The sequence below is a fragment of the Diorhabda sublineata genome, chromosome 7, assembly GCF_026230105.1.
Source record: "Diorhabda sublineata isolate icDioSubl1.1 chromosome 7, icDioSubl1.1, whole genome shotgun sequence".
Taxonomy (NCBI): domain Eukaryota; kingdom Metazoa; phylum Arthropoda; class Insecta; order Coleoptera; family Chrysomelidae; genus Diorhabda; species Diorhabda sublineata.
Window position 1 is genome coordinate 8877701 of NC_079480.1, and position 13841 is coordinate 8891541.

Genomic DNA, 13841 nt, shown 5'->3' on the forward strand with positions numbered 1-13841 from the left:
CAAATATGCAGAGAAATTTTTGTAGTTTATTGTGAGGAAATTGTGGAAATTTGATGGTGAAAGAATTGCTCCATTCCAGCCAGCCTCTCTTTGGAAAATCCCATAAAATTTGACAATTGATCAAGACAGATCGGCATGTAAGCTGTCAAGACATCGTTTATGCATTGGGCTACAATTAGCGTTTGAAAAAGGCTGGATATTTAAAAAAATTCAATTTTTCGGTGCCTAATGCGATGATTGCATGAAATTTAATTACGAGGGCCGTTTTTTTTTCAACCTCCGATCGCTCCGTGCAGACGCTACGCGGGCAGAAAAACTTCAAGAGCGATGGTGTTGTGCGTGAATGGTGTCGAAAGTTTAAAGATGGCCGTAATGATGAGCATTATGAAGGGGGCCAAGGACGCAAATCTGTCGTTTCAGATTAACTGGTTCAACGAGTTGACAGAAGGGTTAAAGAAAATTGCAGATTCACCATTACTGCTTTGTCTACGGAATTTCCCGAAGTTTCAAGGTGTGTTTTGTACTCTAAAGTTACTGAACGGTTAGGCTACATTGGCGGCAACTTTCTTTGAAGAGTGTATTGAAAAGCTTGTCCACATATATGTCAATTGTCTCAATCTCTTCGGTGATTATGTCGAAAAGTAACCTTTTGGTAATAAAATTATTGTTTTATATGAATGTTTGTCTTTTATTTACTGCCTATCGGAGGTTGAAAAAGAAACGGCCCTCGTAATTGTATCGATATCTGCAATATTTTGTTTAAACGCATTGAAATGGAGCGAGTTCTGAAGATATTAATAGCGGGAGATTGAGTGCACAATATATGAGAATGTTAGATGCGAATAATTGAAGTCGAATTGTGGTGAAGTGACACAAGACTATAAATATAATGCTATGTATATGAAGGAAGTGGAATTGAATTATATACTACGAATATCTAAAACTTGGTCAAACGATCAGTACAATACTATCAGCATTTAACCAGATTACAGAAGAATAGAGTGGGCGTTGTATTCCATCACGATAACCCCAGGTCACATGGATCTCGCATGTGTCCAAAAAATGACTGAACTTGGTATAGTGTACCCATGGTATTGCAAGGATATTGCACTGTTATATTTTATTTCGGTATTTGCAAAACTCATGGAAAACGTTGAAAACCACGTCGCCAAATGTTTGGCCGCTAAACTACAGATTCAAGAAAGTAATAATATGCAAAAAGATACTCAGGTTTGACATAAGGGATAATGTTATTCAAAATAACTATTCATTCTGATATTGCCACCAATGGAAATTTTTAACGTTCAAGTTTTTAAAAGGATCGTGAATAATATTATTTCGAATCAATTTGAATATACATGTTAATTAGTTGAAAATACGGCGTTGAAAATATTGATAATTGTAGTAAACTTTATAGACAACATTCTTATTGTTAACGTAGATAAATAGTAATGCACTAAAACTGTAAATTTTATAATTACTATTTTATAATACCAAATTAAATAGCACCGAGATTAGTGCCGAGTTATTGCAGGATTAAATACTGTTTTCATAAAACCGTTATATCATCTTTCTCGTCGGCTACTGGTTTGAATTTGTATTGTGGCGTATTTATAGACAACAAGAAAAGAAAAACAATAGAAATAAAAGCGACAAGCTTGAGAGCGGACGCTGCCGATGCGCTAGTGCTGCCATCGGCCATCAGCGACGGCAAATAAGGACCACCTGTTAGCTTACAACACCTGCGAGCCAGGTGATTCGACAGACCAAAAAGAACGAGAGACAAAATGTATGAGGTAAGTAATAGACTCCTTATGGAAGGGAAGGTGGTGAAAAAAGTCGCTGTGGCAACGTGCCTACATACAGAGTGTTTCAAAAGAACCTCGAATTACTTATAAAAGAAAACGATATAATTTTTAAAGTTATCATGTGACATAAACGTCAAAATAATAGGCATTTTTGATGAGACAGAATTTATCATCAGCAACAATCTTAAAAAGTTCTATTTCTCTCTAGAAGTCAGTCTCAACTGTTATAATATTGCTATAATCTTATTCTTTGGGAAGTTTGTCCCAAACAAGCAGCGACCACACTTTTAGCATTCAAAGCATTAACAACTGATCGTATACGTAAAATTTGCAAGAAACCTTAAGTTTATTTACATTTCATGTGATTTTCTTTTCCAGTTCGTTTATATCAATAATCAGGGTTTTATTAATTCCAGGAAATTGCAAAAATTTGTCAAAAATGACTTCTTTATAGTCTTAGTAGATATGTTTGAAATTTTTTGTGAACTCAACGTAAACCTTTTCGCTCTTCTTTTGACACTCATCGTTGCCACTTCTAATACGTACTTAAAGAATGGAGCTAGAAACCAGTGGAAGTAGTATGAGTACCTAAAAATTCGTACGATAATAGAGAATTATCGACTTAATTTATGACATATCTGACAGGTACGCACGCGCACAAGTCGCCATAATAAAAGTGCTTCTAATAAAATTATTTCTATATTTTAATAAAGAAAGGCATTAGTTTCAAAATCAGCTTTGTGGTTCTTTTTTTAATCAATGGTTAGTTGCCTATATGACTCATGTGTCTTTAGAAATGAAGATAAAAGAATATCGGTTTTAATACACAACCAAATTCCCGGTGTTTGCTGTATGGTTTAGTTTTTTCGACATTTTTTATTTGTATACAATGTCCAAATCCAAGAGATTTCGCTATGAGGACGATATTATGTCTAGTAACCTTATAGTTAACCTTCCTAACTTAAAATTGAAGATAAAAGAATATCGGTTTTAATACACAACCAAATGCCCGGTGTTTGCTGTATGGTTTAGCTTTTTCGACATTTTTTATTTGTATACAATGTCCAAATCCAAGAGATTTCGCTTTGAGGACGATATTATGTCTAGTAACCTTATAGTTAACCTTCCTAACTTAAAATTGAAGATAAAAGAATATCGGTTTTAATACACAACCAAATGCCCGGTGTTTGCTGTATGGTTTAGTTTTTTCGACATTTTTTATTTGTATACAATGTCCAAATCCAAGAGATTTCGCTATGAGGACGATATTATGTCTAATAACCCTATAGTTAACCTTTCTAGCTTAAAATTGAAGATAAAAGAATATCGGTTTTAATACACAACCAAATTCCCGGTGTTTGCTGTATGGTTTAGTTTTTTCGACATTTTTTATTTGTATACAATGTCCAAATCCAAGAGATTTCGCTATGAGGACGATATTATGTCTAATAACCTTATAGTTAACCTTCCTAACTTAAAATTGAAGATAAAAGAATATCGGTTTTAACACACAACCAAATTCCCGGTGTTTGCTGTATGGTTTAGTTTTTTCGACATTTTTTATTTGTATACAATGTCCAAATCCAAGAGATTTCGCTATGAGGACGATATTATGTCTAATAACCTTATAGTTAACCTTCCTAACTTAAAATTGAAGATAAAAGAATATCGGTTTTAACACACAACCAAATTCCCGGTGTTTGCTGTATGGTTTAGTTTTTTCGACATTTTTTATTTGTATACGATGTCCAAATCCGAGAGATTTCGCTACGAGGACGATATTATGTCTAGTAACCTTATAGTTAACCTTCCTAACTTAAAATTGAAGATAAAAGAATATCGGTTTTAATACACAACCAAATGCCCGGTGTTTGCTGTATGGTTTAGCTTTTTCGACATTTTTTATTTGTATACAATATCCAAATCCAAGAGATTTCGCTATGAGGACGATATTATGTCTAATAACCCTATAGTTAACCTTTCTAGCTTAAAATTGAAGATAAAAGAATATCGGTTTTAATACACAACCAAATTCCCGGTGTTTGCTGTATGGTTTAGTTTTTTCGACATTTTTTATTTGTATACAATGTCCAAATCCAAGAGATTTCGCTATGAGGACGATATTATGTCCAATAACCTTATAGTTAACCTTCCTAACTTAAAATTGAAGATAAAAGAATATCGGTTTTAACACACAACCAAATTCCCGGTGTTTGCTGTATGGTTTAGTTTTTTCGACATTTTTTATTTGTATACAATGTCCAAATTCAAGAGATTTCGCTATGAGGACGATATTATGTCTAATAACCTTATAGTTAACCTTCCTAACTTAAAATTGAAGATAAAAGAATATCGGTTTTAATACACAACCAAATGCCCGGTGTTTGCTGTATGGTTTAGCTTTTTCGACATTTTTTATTTGTATACAATGTCCAAATCCAAGAGATTTCGCTTTGAGGACGATATTATGTCTAGTAACCTTATAGTTAACCTTCCTAACTTAAAATTGAAGATAAAAGAATATCGGTTTTAATACACAACCAAATGCCCGGTGTTTGCTGTATGGTTTAGTTTTTTCGACATTTTTTATTTGTATACAATGTCCAAATCCAAGAGATTTCGCTATGAGGACGATATTATGTCTAATAACCCTATAGTTAACCTTTCTAGCTTAAAATTGAAGATAAAAGAATATCGGTTTTAATACACAACCAAATTCCCGGTGTTTGCTGTATGGTTTAGTTTTTTCGACATTTTTTATTTGTATACAATGTCCAAATCCAAGAGATTTCGCTATGAGGACGATATTATGTCTAATAACCTTATAGTTAACCTTCCTAACTTAAAATTGAAGATAAAAGAATATCGGTTTTAACACACAACCAAATTCCCGGTGTTTGCTGTATGGTTTAGTTTTTTCGACATTTTTTATTTGTATACAATGTCCAAATTCAAGAGATTTCGCTATGAGGACGATATTATGTCTAATAACCTTATAGTTAACCTTCCTAACTTAAAATTGAAGATAAAAGAATATCGGTTTTAATACACAACCAAATGCCCGGTGTTTGCTGTATGGTTTAGCTTTTTCGACATTTTTTATTTGTATACAATGTCCAAATCCAAGAGATTTCGCTTTGAGGACGATATTATGTCTAGTAACCTTATAGTTAACCTTCCTAACTTAAAATTGAAGATAAAAGAATATCGGTTTTAATACACAACCAAATGCCCGGTGTTTGCTGTATGGTTTAGCTTTTTCGACATTTTTTATTTGTATACAATGTCCAAATCCAAGAGATTTCGCTTTGAGGACGATATTATGTCTAGTAACCTTATAGTTAACCTTCCTAACTTAAAATTGAAGATAAAAGAATATCGGTTTTAATACACAACCAAATGCCCGGTGTTTGCTGTATGGTTTAGCTTTTTCGACATTTTTTATTTGTATACAATGTCCAAATCCAAGAGATTTCGCTTTGAGGACGATATTATGTCTAGTAACCTTATAGTTAACCTTCCTAACTTAAAATTGAAGATAAAAGAATATCGGTTTTAATACACAACCAAATGCCCGGTGTTTGCTGTATGGTTTAGCTTTTTCGACATTTTTTATTTGTATACAATGTCCAAATCCAAGAGATTTCGCTTTGAGGACGATATTATGTCTAGTAACCTTATAGTTAACCTTCCTAACTTAAAATTGAAGATAAAAGAATATCGGTTTTAATACACAACCAAATGCCCGGTGTTTGCTGTATGGTTTAGCTTTTTCGACATTTTTTATTTGTATACAATGTCCAAATCCAAGAGATTTCGCTATGAGGACGATATTATGTCTAATAACCTTATAGTTAACCTTCCTAACTTAAAATTGAAGATAAAAGAATATCGGTTTTAACACACAACCAAATTCCCGGTGTTTGCTGTATGGTTTAGTTTTTTCGACATTTTTTATTTGTATACAATGTCCAAATCCAAGAGATTTCGCTATGAGGACGATATTATGTCCAATAACCTTATAGTTAACCTTCCTAACTTAAAATTGAAGATAAAAGAATATCGGTTTTAACACACAACCAAATTCCCGGTGTTTGCTGTATGGTTTAGTTTTTTCGACATTTTTTATTTGTATACAATGTCCAAATCCAAGAGATTTCGCTATGAGGACGATATTATGTCCAATAACCTTATAGTTAACCTTCCTAACTTAAAATTGAAGATAAAAGAATATCGGTTTTAACACACAACCAAATTCCCGGTGTTTGCTGTATGGTTTAGTTTTTTCGACATTTTTTATTTGTATACAATGTCCAAATTCAAGAGATTTCGCTATGAGGACGATATTATGTCTAATAACCTTATAGTTAACCTTCCTAACTTAAAATTGAAGATAAAAGAATATCGGTTTTAATACACAACCAAATGCCCGGTTTTTGCTGTATGGTTTAGCTTTTTCGACATTTTTTATTTGTATACAATGTCCAAATCCAAGAGATTTCGCTTTGAGGACGATATTATGTCTAGTAACCTTATAGTTAACCTTCCTAACTTAAAATTGAAGATAAAAGAATATCGGTTTTAATACACAACCAAATGCCCGGTGTTTGCTGTATGGTTTAGCTTTTTCGACATTTTTTATTTGTATACAATGTCCAAATCCAAGAGATTTCGCTATGAGGACGATATTATGTCTAATAACCCTATAGTTAACCTTTCTAGCTTAAAATTGAAGATAAAAGAATATCGGTTTTAATACACAACCAAATTCCCGGTGTTTGCTGTATGGTTTAGTTTTTTCGACATTTTTTATTTGTATACAATGTCCAAATTCAAGAGATTTCGCTATGAGGACGATATTATGTCTAATAACCTTATAGTTAACCTTCCTAACTTAAAATTGAAGATAAAAGAATATCGGTTTTAATACACAACCAAATGCCCGGTGTTTGCTGTATGGTTTAGCTTTTTCGACATTTTTTATTTGTATACAATGTCCAAATCCAAGAGATTTCGCTTTGAGGACGATATTATGTCTAGTAACCTTATAGTTAACCTTCCTAACTTAAAATTGAAGATAAAAGAATATCGGTTTTAATACACAACCAAATGCCCGGTGTTTGCTGTATGGTTTAGCTTTTTCGACATTTTTTATTTGTATACAATGTCCAAATCCAAGAGATTTCGCTATGAGGACGATATTATGTCTAATAACCCTATAGTTAACCTTTCTAGCTTAAAATTGAAGATAAAAGAATATCGGTTTTAATACACAACCAAATTCCCGGTGTTTGCTGTATGGTTTAGTTTTTTCGACATTTTTTATTTGTATACAATGTCCAAATCCAAGAGATTTCGCTATGAGGACGATATTATGTCTAATAACCTTATAGTTAACCTTCCTAACTTAAAATTGAAGATAAAAGAATATCGGTTTTAACACACAACCAAATTCCCGGTGTTTGCTGTATGGTTTAGTTTTTTCGACATTTTTTATTTGTATACGATGTCCAAATCCGAGAGATTTCGCTACGAGGACGATATTGTATCCAATAACTTTATAGTTAACCTTCCTAACCCTACCCTTTATAAATAAAGATGAAATTTCAGTTTAGAAATATCAGCTATGTGACGAATGCGACAATGTTCTGATAATTCTTTTTTTTTAAAGGCGCTTTGACGAATAGTGTGTAACAAGCGAAATGTGCTAACGAATTGTAAACACAGTAAACGATTGTTTTTTTAGGAGACCGGCCCCAATAGTAAAAACTTAAATATATATTACTAAAATTTTTGTTCTTATAGTCATACTAAATAAAATAATTGTTTTTTTTTGTCAAGAAGATTGAAAATAGTTCTGCAATAAAGTATTATTATTTGGGTGATGGCACCAGACGAAATCTGAATAAAGATGTAAGAATTTAAACAAAATATGAGTTGTAAATGTGAATACAAGTTTGCGAGCGAGGAAGATGTAGAAAGTAAAGATAAGACGAACTAAGGAAATAGGAAATAGCTACTTAATTGATTTGAAGCCATGAAGTGTTTGAAATAGTCGTATAAATTCTTGTAATGGCTGATAGCTTTTTACTACAGAATTAAATGAATATCTGTATCCTATAAATAAATAAAATAATATTTTTCTTCTATATAATAACTAATTGTTTATATTTCTGTCACTAATTTTTATTTGTTATTGATATACTAAATGGACCACCGTGTATATTTCAGAGGACCAGCCGCTCCTTTCGTCACCTGAAGGAAGACAAACATCCTTCTTGTTCGAACCGTAACGGCATGTGAGCGGCGGTGCCGGTGTCAAATTAAAACTAATAGGTCTGTTTTCTGTTTACATCAAACAAGTGGTGCCAATTGCGGCGGCAGTAAATGGAGTTGTTCTAATAGAGAATATTGTCAAAACTCAATGGCCCTATATAAAATTTTATTAGATTTTGTACAATAACAAACAATTTAATGAAATATGGAAGTGGAACATTAAAAATTATAATGGTTTACTATTATGAGATGAGATAATAAATATAGGGTTTATATATTTTGAAAACAAAATTTCTAACTTATTATTACAAATAAACGATTATTTTTTTGTAGAACAATATTCAATACATATTGAATTATTATATAATTGCGATAACTTGACATGCGAAAAAAATTTTAAGCATACGAGGGTTTGGGACTGGGGTTTACTACTACCATTGATACAGTGCACAATTTACTGTTATTAAGGGTACTCTGTGCAGGTAAATTTTAAAAGACGTCTGAATAGGTTTTGGTTTCCTATTATTTCGAATATTCGCCATTGTTGCCGGCTCTTGTCTATCACTAATAATATTTAGCAAAAAATGTATTAGAACAACATTAATGACATAAAGACCATTGAAATTATTACATTTAGTTTTGAGAATAATCAAACAAATATTTTTTATTTTAAAACGAATATAAAATAAAAGTATACGGATATCACTTCCCAAAGATCAACCTTCATGTTGAAAAAAGGGTTTAAAATGGTTTTTTCACAATGACGGTTAAAATATGAGTCTCACAATAAAACTTTCTTTTATTGTTAAAGGTACTTTAAGCCTCAAAGACATAAAAATTCGAGAATAATAAAAAAAAAGCAATTCGAAATAATTTTCATTAGAAGCTTTTTTCAGTTCACACATTATCAATTATGTAATCTACAATTGTATATTTCAATGTGAAGGTCGCGATAAAGTATAAGAAACTTGACTATTCCACCGGATTCCCACTACGTTAATTTAGTATCCCAGCTATTAGAATTGAAATCGAACAGTATCAAAACAAATGCGGGGAGGTATATTTTGAAAGCTGTTCGGAATATTTGGAAATGGAATAGTTACAGTTGCTATAAAGAACGTACCAATAACTTATATTTTCCGAAGACAATATCAATCGACATCATTAAGTTATAAGTGAAGAAGAAACAAAGAGGCTGCGGAGTGACTATAACCTTCTTAGGTGAGATAAACACCTCAATGTACGTGGAAATAGTGTAACTAATTGTGAGAATACGACTATAGATAAAGTGGGAACCACGACACCCACTATCAAGCTTTCATTAAGACATGAAGGAGATTTACATAGAACTTTGTTACAAAGCAAGCGACGTTCTGAGGATTGTCCAAACTTGGAGAGCTTCCTTAATCTAGAGCTACAAACAGATTATCTGAGCAATTAGATCCGAGAAGGCCTCTCCATTCTCCGTAATCAGTGATTCTATGACAACAATTCTTTATTAACATTCAGAAAAGTAGGAATATTTATTCATCCATGAATATAAACAATTACTGAAAAGTCTTGGAGATAAATGCTTTGAAAGAGAGATTATGTGGCCGTCTACTATCCATACCAGCTACTAGAATTCATAAGGACTCTGTAATATTATTGAAATTTCTTGGGAATAAATGATACCCAGCCAAATAAGAAAATTCATTGAACAAGAAATTTGTAGAAGCGAGGATGTGGCCTTCTTATATATAGTCTATACATTTTCTACTATGGTAGAGGAATCTGGAACTGGAGGGAGAACTCTAAATGGTCTCGGAGAAAAGAGGATCTGATGGAATAGATAGAATAGATCTTGGAGACACTGTTTTGATCTCAAAAAACTTCTAATAGTCGTTTAATTAAATAAATAAAACGATTTTTACCCTATCTAGCAGAAGATATACTGGACAAATAAGTCCACAGTTACTCTATATCTTCAGCATTCGCTATGATTACTCATAATGTGCATATTTGAAATAATATTCAGTATACTGCCCTATAAACACTTATCTAGTAAAAATTTTGTGCTATGAAAATCTGATGTTTTTCAAAACTATGTATTATAAAATAACGTCTCTCCTCTATTTTCTCTTCAGTTTTACTTTCAGACAATAACAATTATTCTATAAATAACTGGGTACAATCTACGAATTAACTTTCACCTCAGAAACTATAACGATTTAAAACAGCTACGGATTCAGAACTTTTTATTCAAAATTATAATTAATTTATACATGCATTTGTTAAATAAGAGATGTGACAAATAACAAACAACTCTTCGTACTATGTAACCAATAAATTTCGAACGGTTATAGTTCCTCCAATATCAATTGCAAAAGACAGCTTATGCGAGGAAAAATCAATACTTCACTAATACCAAATTAAGAAATGAAAAATAATGTTTACTTCCCATATAAAAGTCAGTAAACATCGAAAAAACCGTCAGTCTACGTGGACTCACTGTTTACCATCGTAATCGTAAACATAAATGTATTTCCATTGGCCGATGCCGTGTGTAAACAATTTCTTCGAAATATTCCTGCGAGGAAGTCTGCGATAAGCAATAGCGTGGATTGGTGAGATTAATTTAATTCACATTTTATAATTTAATATTCAGTTGTAGCAAGTTGACGAGGTATAACAATGATTTTTTTCTAAGTTCCAAGTAGGACTGCAATTGAGTTCATCTGTCTAAATAACGATTGCCTTTTAACGAATACTTTCTAGGATAAGATATACATATTTTCAAAAGTATTAATAAAAATAATAAATTTATAAAATGAAATATCTACGCCTATGGTGGACCAAAAACAAAATTGTCGGCAAGGATTTTTCTAATCGGCAATTGACATTGGAAAAACTATATATTGTCAGTGAAAGATGTGAAGTCTATGGACATTTTTTGTGTGATGTGGCCCCTTAAATTGTTTTGCATATGTCTTGCTTGCCATATGAATGAAAGTACAGTTTTTATAGAAAAGTTTCTATATACAGAATTATGAAGTCGATATTTAGTAAAAAAAATTTAATAATATCTTCTTTCTCAATTTTTACTAAATTTGAGTATAACCATACCAAAAGAACCTTGGAGGAATACAAAACATGATAAAATAAACTATTAATTCTATATGTCAGTGACTGGTAATACAAAGTTCATTTAATATGAAAAATACGAGGGTGAATCAAATATAAACAAGACTTATTTTTTAAAATATTTATTTTGATTTTAAACGCACAAACAATCATAGTTTATTTTCCTACATAATCTCCTGATTTATAAACACATTTTTCCCAGCGTATAGGTAATTTTTTAATTCCTTCCAGGTAAAAAGAGTCAGGTCGTGTTTGTAGCCAATTGCGCACATATGCTTCAACCTCATTATCGCTGTGGAATTTTTGCCCTCCCAAAGCTTCCTTGAGAGGACCAAAGACATGGAAGTCGCAGGGAGACAGGTCTGGACTGTATGGAGGGTGTTCCAGTGTCTCCCAACCGAGTTGCTCCAATTTTTGTACTGTCAGGGCTGCCGTATGGGGGCGAGCACTGTCATGGAGGAGAATCGTCGTCTTTTGCGGCGATATGCAAGTCTTGCATATCGCAATTGCAATATCCGAAGTTGTTAGACGCCTATCACCTTCAACAAGTTGACGAACACTGTCGATGTTGCCCGCTGTAATGCTGGTGCGGGGTCTGCGGTCATGGCTCTCATTTTCAACACGTTCACGGCTCTCCACGAACTGTTTATGCCAAGCAAACACTCTAGCTCGCGACAGCGTCTTTTCTCCGAACTGTGCAGTCAATCTTCTCAAGATTTCGGCCGGTTTTACACCTTCTGCAGCTAAAAACTTTATAACAATACGTTGCGCAATAGAGGGAGGTACCTCCTGCTCGGACATCGTAACGATGGACACTGAGCGAGTCTATGATGATGAGTCACGTGCTTCCCCCACTTCTGACAAACCAACCTAACAGCCAATAACAGCGGAACGTTCTTCCATCACTATTGCGCGCGCAGGTCCAAAAGTCTCGTTTATATTTGATTCACCCTCGTAGTAAATTGTCGATATTAAAAAACTATCGATATTTTATCTCATTTTCTTGCACAAATAGACACAATATTTCTTTTGACCATGTGGCAGATCGAACTCGGCCTTTACGGTCAAATGTTCCTGAAATATTTTGATCATATCAAAGTCAATATCACGGTATTCTACATGACTATCTTCCTTTGTGAATTGTGGCACAATGTTATTGTAGATTAGTGTAGGTCGGTGAATGGGTCCCAATTAATTTTTATAAAAATGTGTAAGATGGAGATTTCATTTGATTTGATTTGATATAGATTCATAATAAGCCGAAAACATAATAGTACTGAATAACTTGATATCAAAACATTTGTATTAATTTGATTTTGTTTAATAATAATTGGCATTTATGAGTCTGTTTCGGAAAATATAAACAAGTTTTTACAGCTTTAAAACGATGTAACAACTCCTTCTATATTTGTCAGTTCTTCTTGTACTCAATGATCCAATTCCTTCCTGTCCCCTGCCAATCTTTTTTATCCCATTTCTCCCTTATTTGGTTTATCGACCATAATTGATTGATTATACCTGTAGACTTTAACGACATATTAACAATTAAGTTCATTTTCATATTAATAATCGAATGAAATGTTCCATAATTGATATAAATCAACTAGAAATAATAATAGAGACTATTTAGTAGTTCACGTAAAATGGAAAAGTTTCATAAAAAGAAAGAACCTTGGAAACGAAACAAATAAGTGTGAAAAAGCTTACTCCGCCTCTGGTTTCGAACGTAGTTGTACTGCATAACGGTACTTAAGCTCGAATATGAAAAACTCTTCCTATTGACTACTATTTTTTTCAATCTAAACAATACAGTATGCCTGAAATAATGAATAGTACTATTAGTGCGGGTTCAAACTACTAACTACTTTAAATGCATAATTTGTTAGTAGTGTACAGTGTTTGAAAAATAAATTACATATTCAAGAAAATAAAATTTTTTAATTGAACTCAAAATATATCCTCTCTTTAAAATAACATTAATAGCGTTAGATCTCCACAAAGCTGTATATGATAAAAAGGGAATTTATCATACAACACTCAAATTAATACTAAAGAATATGATATCTTAGTCCCAATACACACGGAGCAATTGAAAAAAAACTAAACTCAAAAGTGACTGAAGTCACAAACTGGTTACCAAGTGATTAGTGACATGTCTCACATTAGACTCAATTGTGACCAAAACCTTCCTTACTTAAAGTAAACAATTGTTCATTTTGGTTTATAACAACTTGAGATAATTAAAATTTTCAACAATTTTGAGCTTTCCGAACTTTTTTTTTAAATAATTGTATTAGAATAGAATTATTTCCTCATTTTAACAATGTGGCATGAACTATTCTACATCCCCTTTTCAAGTTTAATTTCACTTCTAATAATTTCATAACAGTGACTGGATTGAAAAAGTTTAAGCCACCAAACCTTTCTTTTCGTTTTATAACAGAGGCTATTTCTCTAATAGATGAAGAGCTAGTGTTGGAAGCGAATAAACTAGTAAACAATTTATGTTTAGGATGAATATTTTCGACAATAGCTTTAACTACTAAATCCGCATCATCTAAACTTTTTGAAACATCTTGAAATATTTAATGAGGAGTCTTTTATGAACGTTTCGATTGCAGAAGGATTATCTTT

General features: G+C 32.4%; 1 protein-coding gene across 7 annotated transcripts in view; it reads right to left on the minus strand.

Moving 5' to 3' along the window:
- The window catches only part of LOC130447018 (AF4/FMR2 family member lilli), a 570483-nt gene that overhangs the window by 33764 nt on the left and 522878 nt on the right, over nt 1–13841 (minus strand). The gene's annotated exons all lie outside the window — the stretch shown is intronic.